Consider the following 6478-nt stretch of genomic DNA (forward strand, 5'->3'; position numbering starts at 1 on the left):
GCCGTGGGGACGCTGTGGGGCCACGGGGATGGCTGGGAGCTGCCTCCTGCCCCGGTGCCGGCGGGGTTATCGCTGCGGGGCCGTGCAGGATGATAACCAGAGCTCCCTCCTGTCAGCACGGCGGGGCGTGAGAGCGGGATGGGGACGGGGACGTTCCCTGAGACCCCGTTTGCTGCCTCGGGGACCTCCTGGGGACGGTGGGTCCCCAATCCCTGCCGCCTCCCCGCCCGGCTTTGTCTCTGCGGGGCCACGTTCCCACCCTCCAAATCTTCACGTGGGCCCCTTCCCTCCCTGGGGCGCTGCTAATCCCCCCGAAACGGGCCGGGGGATTGTTGACCGAGCTGCCATATCCCTTGAACAAGCAAGCCCGGGCCCCACAGCTGCTGTCGGATTAAGAGCCACCCTTTCACTGCCGCACAGCCCCTGAGCAAGCCCGGACCCGAGCTCCTGCTCTGGGGGCACCCACAGGGCTGTGTGCGGGGTGCTGGGCCAACAAAAGCCCCCCCACCCCAAAAAGAAGCATGCAAACCCACAGCAGGAGGGCACACGTGGGCGCCGGGGGGATTAAACCCCGTGGGGAGAAAAGGAGCCGGGAGCCGCTGGCGTGGGCAGAGGCGAGGGCGAGGAGCAGCTCCCACGCTCTGGAATTGTGGGTCACCGGAATTAGATTAATTAGCTCATGCTAATGGTGCCTAATTAGCACCCGGCCGCGCTGATGCGGAGCCTGCATCTCCGAGCTGGGGGAGCCTGGGTTTTACCCACGGGCAGCGTGGGGGAGCCCCGCGCCGCCGCCCCGCACGGTGCCAGGGGACAGGAGGCAGCGGGTGGCCCGCGGGGACAGGGGACCTGCCACCAGCTCGTTATGGGGCCAGCCTGGCCAAGCGTCCCCGGCCGGGGCAGCCCCCGGCTCTCCCGCTATCTCAAGAGCTCGCTCGAGGTCGGGGTGGACGTGTCCGCACGGAGAAGTGGGTGTCACTGGATGCCCGAGGGACAGTGGGGGGATGGCCGGGCACTGCCAGGGGGGCAGGATTGGGGTGCTGGGGGGCACGGGATGGAGCGGGGCAGGGGTGCCGAGGCAGCAGGCAGGCAGGCGGGCGTGAGGGGCTGTTCATCCCCGGAGAGATTACAAACCTCCTTTTGACTCCGCCGGCAATTACACAGAGCCACGCAGCAGCATTAATCCTGGTTAAGTGCGCAGGGCAGATAATGTGTCCTCGAGGGTCCTGGAGGAGCTGGCAGAGGTGCTTGCCACCTCCAGATCGCATTTTTTGGGGACAAACAACCCAGTCCTACCTCGTAGGGACACCGGAGTGCCGGCTGGGAAACTGGAGGGTCATGGGTTGGGAAGGGGAAAAAACCCTTCCTTGTTTGCAGCCCCAGGGCTGTCCCCGTCCCCGCTGTCCCTGGAGGACCTCCGGGTGACACACGGCCTCTGCTGGGGACGGCGCCTTGAGGAAGAGCCGCTGCAGGGGGGCGTTCCCGGGGGAAGCCGTGTCCCCAGGGACATCCCGCACCCTCCTGAATGGCACCCGGGGGTCCCTGCCACCACCTCATCCCGGCCCCATGGGGCACAGGGGTCCCTGCCAGCCCCCGCCTTGGCATTTGGGGACGTTTGGGGGCCAGCCCCAGCCGGGCGATGGGGTGGCGTGCGGCGGGCGCGCGGAGAAGGGTCCTTCAGAAACTGCAAACGCTGGCACAAGCTGTCCTGCCTTCAATGCGAGCGGCGAGTGTGAAGTTAAGAGATAAAGAGGGAATTAGGAGATAAAGTCTGCTTAATCCCAGCTGCTCTATGCAATTAAAATGAGCTTCACCCCGCTGTAATTGGATGGAAGCTGCCTGCCAGCGTCAGCGCGACCGGGAGCATCGCGCGAGCAGGCGCGGAGGATTCGCCGCGCCGAGCATGGAGACTTATCTCCCCGCCAGAAAAACCGAGAGGGCAGCGGCACAGGGAGCGGGAGTTAATGAGATGAAAGCGGAAAGCCTGACACAAAGGATTAGCTCCTGGCCGGCTCCGCTGCCGAAATCCCAAGGTTTCCTGGGAAGGCTTCCCTTGCATGGCAAACGCCGCGGCCGCATCCTGCTCGGCAGAGGAGCTCGGCGCGGCAAGGCTGGGCTCTCCTCGCCCCCTCCGGGGAGGCCCCTTGCTGGGGAGGGGGCTGCCCCGGCTCCCAGCTGCTGCCCCAAGCCCCCTCCGGAGGTTTCCTGCACAAGACCCTCCCTAATAACATTTACAGCTGCTGGTATTAAACTGAAATTTAAAAAAAAAAACAAAAACAACAAAAACACCCAAGTGCAGATTAAAAGGACACTGATGAAATGCCAGGAGAAGAATTACAGCCCTAATAAACCTCTGCCTTCTGACGGGGGGGTGGGGGGGTGGTTTACGAGGCCATTTAGACTTTGCTGTCAGAAAGGTGTATTAGAGCCATAAAGGCCCCGTCACCTCTCCCGTCCCCCGAATGCCGGCCCACAGCCGCGGCCATAAATCCACCTGCTCGCAGCCTGGCCGGGGGGCAGCAGGGCAGGGACCCCCCTCCCCGAGCCTCTCGCCCTCGGCTGCCACCTTGGGAAAAGGAGAGCAGAGCAGCGAGGCCGGGGGCTGTGCAGCTCTGGTGTGAGATAAGGGAGGGCACTATCCAGGAGCAGAGGCTGGGATGTTCCCGGTCCCGCACCTACTGCCCGCTGCCGGTGCGTGTGAACGGGACCCCCGGGTACGGGCGCACCGCTGCGCACCTCCTGCCACGGGGACGTGGGGACACGGGCTTGGACGGCTGCTGTTGTGCTGGTGGGGCTGTCCCCCGGGGTTTCCGTGCATCCCCGTGCTCCCCTCGGCCTCCCCCTGCTTCCTGCTGCCGGATCAGATCGGGGCTGCTGGCACGGAGCGTTGTTTGCACAGCGTCAGCTCCAGCACCCTGCTGCTCCTGCCCCAGGCTCCGCTCCTCCGCCGGCTCCTGCCTGTGCAAGACGCGGCTGCGAACACCAACACCCGCCGTGCCCCCACGCAAGGAGCTTCTCCTCCTCTCCATCACAGGCCCCTGCGGCCACACGGCCGTTCCGGGCCGGGGTTCCTGGCGCTGTGGGCTGGGGACAGGGTTGGGGACAGGGCTGGGGACGGAGACGGAGCCGGCAGGTGGTTTCCAGCGCAGGCTGCCCGGCACAGCCTGACTCACCGCGCCCGGGATGGGTCATGGTTTCAGCTTTGTCCTCCCGGGGCGCAGCCTTTGCTCCACGCCTGGGTGACGCTGGGGACAGCGGGACAGGGGACACCTGCGTCGAGAGGGGGCTGAGCCAAGCGGCGGGGCTGGCGTGGGGCCTGGCGTGGCACCCTGCTCTCAGGGGACAGGAGGGTTGGCAGGGCTGTGCTGGGGCCAGCTGGGGAGCCCCAAGAGCAGGCAGGCCCCCAGGGTCCCCATGGGGGGAGCGGGATGGGAGCCCCTCTCCTCCCACCACGTGCTGTGCACCGGGAGCCTCTCGCCTCCCTCCGATGCCCCAATTTCGGGGGCATTCAGCCCTTGCCGCTTCCCACGCCGGCTCATTAGTGAGCTCAGAGCCAGGAAACCCGTTAAGGCACGGAGCGACCGCAGGCTGCGGGCGGCGGGGAGTGTGCGAGCGGGGAGCCGAGCCGAAACCCTCACGCAGAGGGGGAATTGCTGCTTTTCCCCTTCCCTTTGAACTCCGGCAGCCGCCTGGAGCTGCGGTTCCCCCGAGCACGGACCGGGGAGCCGGGGCGGCGGGGGGGAGCCGCGGGGAGCATCGCTCCCAGGCATCTCGCTCATGCACCGGGGCCGCTAGGAGGGGGTCACCAGAAATTGGGGGTTCGCTGAGCTCATGCTGGTGCCGTCCCAGGAGAAACTGGCGGGGAGGGATCGCTGCCAGGGCCGGCAAGAGAAGGGCCAGCGAGGACGCGGAGCGTGCCGGGAGGTGCCCGCACGCCCCCGTGACTCAGCCCGCCCGGTGGAGGCAGAGGTGGGGTAGCGATACCGGTGCTAAAAAAAACCCAGCGAAGCACGGGGAGAGGAAATTTCTCATTAGGCAGAAATGTGCCGCAGAACCTGTCTGACACCCGGGACTGCCCCACGGCCCCCGGCCGGGCACGGCGGCGATACCGTACGGGCAGCGAGGAGGAGATCAAAGCAGAACGAGGGCAATAAAAGGGGATCAGCAGCCCGTTGGGCTTCCGGCCGGGTGGTGCGGGGAGCGGGGAAGCAATTTCCCTGTTTCCTCCCAGTGTTGCTTTGGGAGAAGCCGAAAGCAGAGGCGAGTGGCAGGAGGAGCTGGGCGCAGGCATCGCCACCCAGTGCAGGGCCAGTGAGCCACCAGGGATGGGCCGGGGCTGATACCTGGTGAGCCAAATTTGAAGCCCCAAGAAGAGGTCTCCTCGCAGCAAGTGCAGCAGCCCGGCGATACCAGCCCTACAAACCAGCCTGCACGAATTTCCCCCTGGTTTCCCCCCCACAGACCGAGCCCTTCCCAAGGGGGTTGAAGGTTTCCTTTGATAACCCAAAGCTGCTTTTCTCCCCGTGGCCCAGCACGGTTCTGCTCCTCGAGGAGCTCCCGGGATGATGAACGCGGGTGCCTTCGCCCCGAGCCCTCCTCGCTGGCCGCGCGCTGCCAAAGGCGATGTCAGCTCCCAGGCATCCGGGGGGGAGCCGCCTCCTGTGCCCTCCTCGAACCGCCCCGGAGCCGCAGCCCCTTTTTGGGAAGGTTTCCCCTCTGCGTGCCAGTGCTGGGATGTCACCTGGGGGGGGAGGGGGTTGTCCCCCATGTCCCCGTGGTGCTCGGGCTCATGGGGGGGCAAGGACACGGCCCTGGTGTGGCTGCGGTGCGGCCGGGGCCAGGCACTGCGCCATGTGCCAGCACCCCGCTGGGTACCAAAGGAGTCTGGAAGGAAGGAGTGGGAAGAAAATGATTAAACCAAGATTTATTTATTTTTTTTTAATAAATTGGAAGAAAAAAAAAAAAAAAAGCCCTGGGAAAAAGCTGTGTAGGGTCCTGGCACACGAACAGAGTATGTAAGTGGTCTTAAAAATTACCAATAAATAATCTTAACGGGAAACAGAAGGAGCAGAGCCGGGGCTCTCGTGGGTGTCTCGCTGCTCCCTGTGAGCATGGGAAAACACGCCGGGTCCCGGCCCTGTGCCTCTCGGGGACAGCCCCGGGCCGGGCCACGACGTGTCCCTGGCTGTGGCCACAAGGCAGCGACCCACCTGGCCCTGGGCACCCTGCAGGATGCGGCCCCAGCTCGGCTTCCCATGGGGATAGCGCTGGGGCCGTGGCACCACGGGGCCGTGCAGGGTGCCCGGGCACCCGCGGCCCCCCTGGATGTCGGCCGCCATGGGCCGAGCCGTGCCGAGCCGTGATCCCTTCCAGCTGCGCCGGCCCCAGGCAACTGACGGGGCTGCTGGAGCGTCTCCCTGCCAAGTCACGGAGGTGTCAGCCAAGAGTTAGCAGCGAAAACGCCAAGAAGCCGGGCGAGCCGGCCAATCCATCCTAAATCTTCCTCCTCCTTTGCAGGGGAGAGGCTCAGGAGCTCCGGGCCCAGCCCCGGCCGGGTGGCCCCGGCAGCCCGCTCCCCACGGCCAGGGGAAGGGCCCCGCTCCCGGGGCCACCAGCACCCGAACCGTGGTGGCCCCAGCCCTCAGCGCCTGCTGGTGGTGGGGCACGGCCTGGGCGTCCCCCCCGATGTCCCCCCGGGTGTCTCCCCCGGCCCAGGCCCCTCCACCTGGGCTGCGCGTCCCCCTCCGCCGAGCCGTCTGGAAAGAGACGGTTCCCCCCTCCCCGAACTTTCCAGATCTCGGCAGAGCGGGAACAATCGGAGCCTTTGTCTTCCCTTAATCTCCTGGTTAGGAATTAAAAGGGGGGGGGGAAAAAAAAATCCCAGCAGCACAAAAGGCTCTTTTGCGCGGGCTGGGAGGGGGGAAGCGCAGGGCGCAGGCAGGGCTCGCCTCCCCCCCCGCCCCACTCCCCCAGGACCACCCCAGGCTCTCCCCGTCCCCACAGCCCCCCCAAATCCCCCCCGAGGTCTGCCCATGGGGGTGGTGGGGAGCAAATTGGGGGGATGCTGGGGCTGGGCTTGCACCCCGCTGTTACACACTCACACGTGTGCACACTCACACCCACCCCGTGCCCGCCCGGCGCAGAGCTCCCCGCCGCCCCGACCCTGCAAGAACCACGCGGGCACCGCAGACCTCCATAAAATTCCTTAAATAATTTAATTGAAAAAAAAAAAGTCTTTTTTTTTTTTTTTGTTAAAAAATATTTTTACAAACGCACGCTCGCATTACTTTCCGCTGCTGTTGCTTTTGTTTTCCTTTCCCCATTTCACGCATCTCTCCGTGTACATGCCGGTACAAAAAGGAAGAGGAGGGTATGGGGCTGCCCGAGGAGCAAACCCCGCGGTGTGGGGGCCGAGGGAGACCCGGAGCTGGGGAAATGAGAAGGCAGAAGTGGTTTGTTGCGGGTTTGCTGTTTAAAATGA

The sequence above is a fragment of the Anser anser genome, assembly GCF_964211835.1.
Source record: "Anser anser genome assembly, chromosome: 9".
NCBI classification, from domain to species: Eukaryota; Metazoa; Chordata; class Aves; order Anseriformes; family Anatidae; genus Anser; species Anser anser.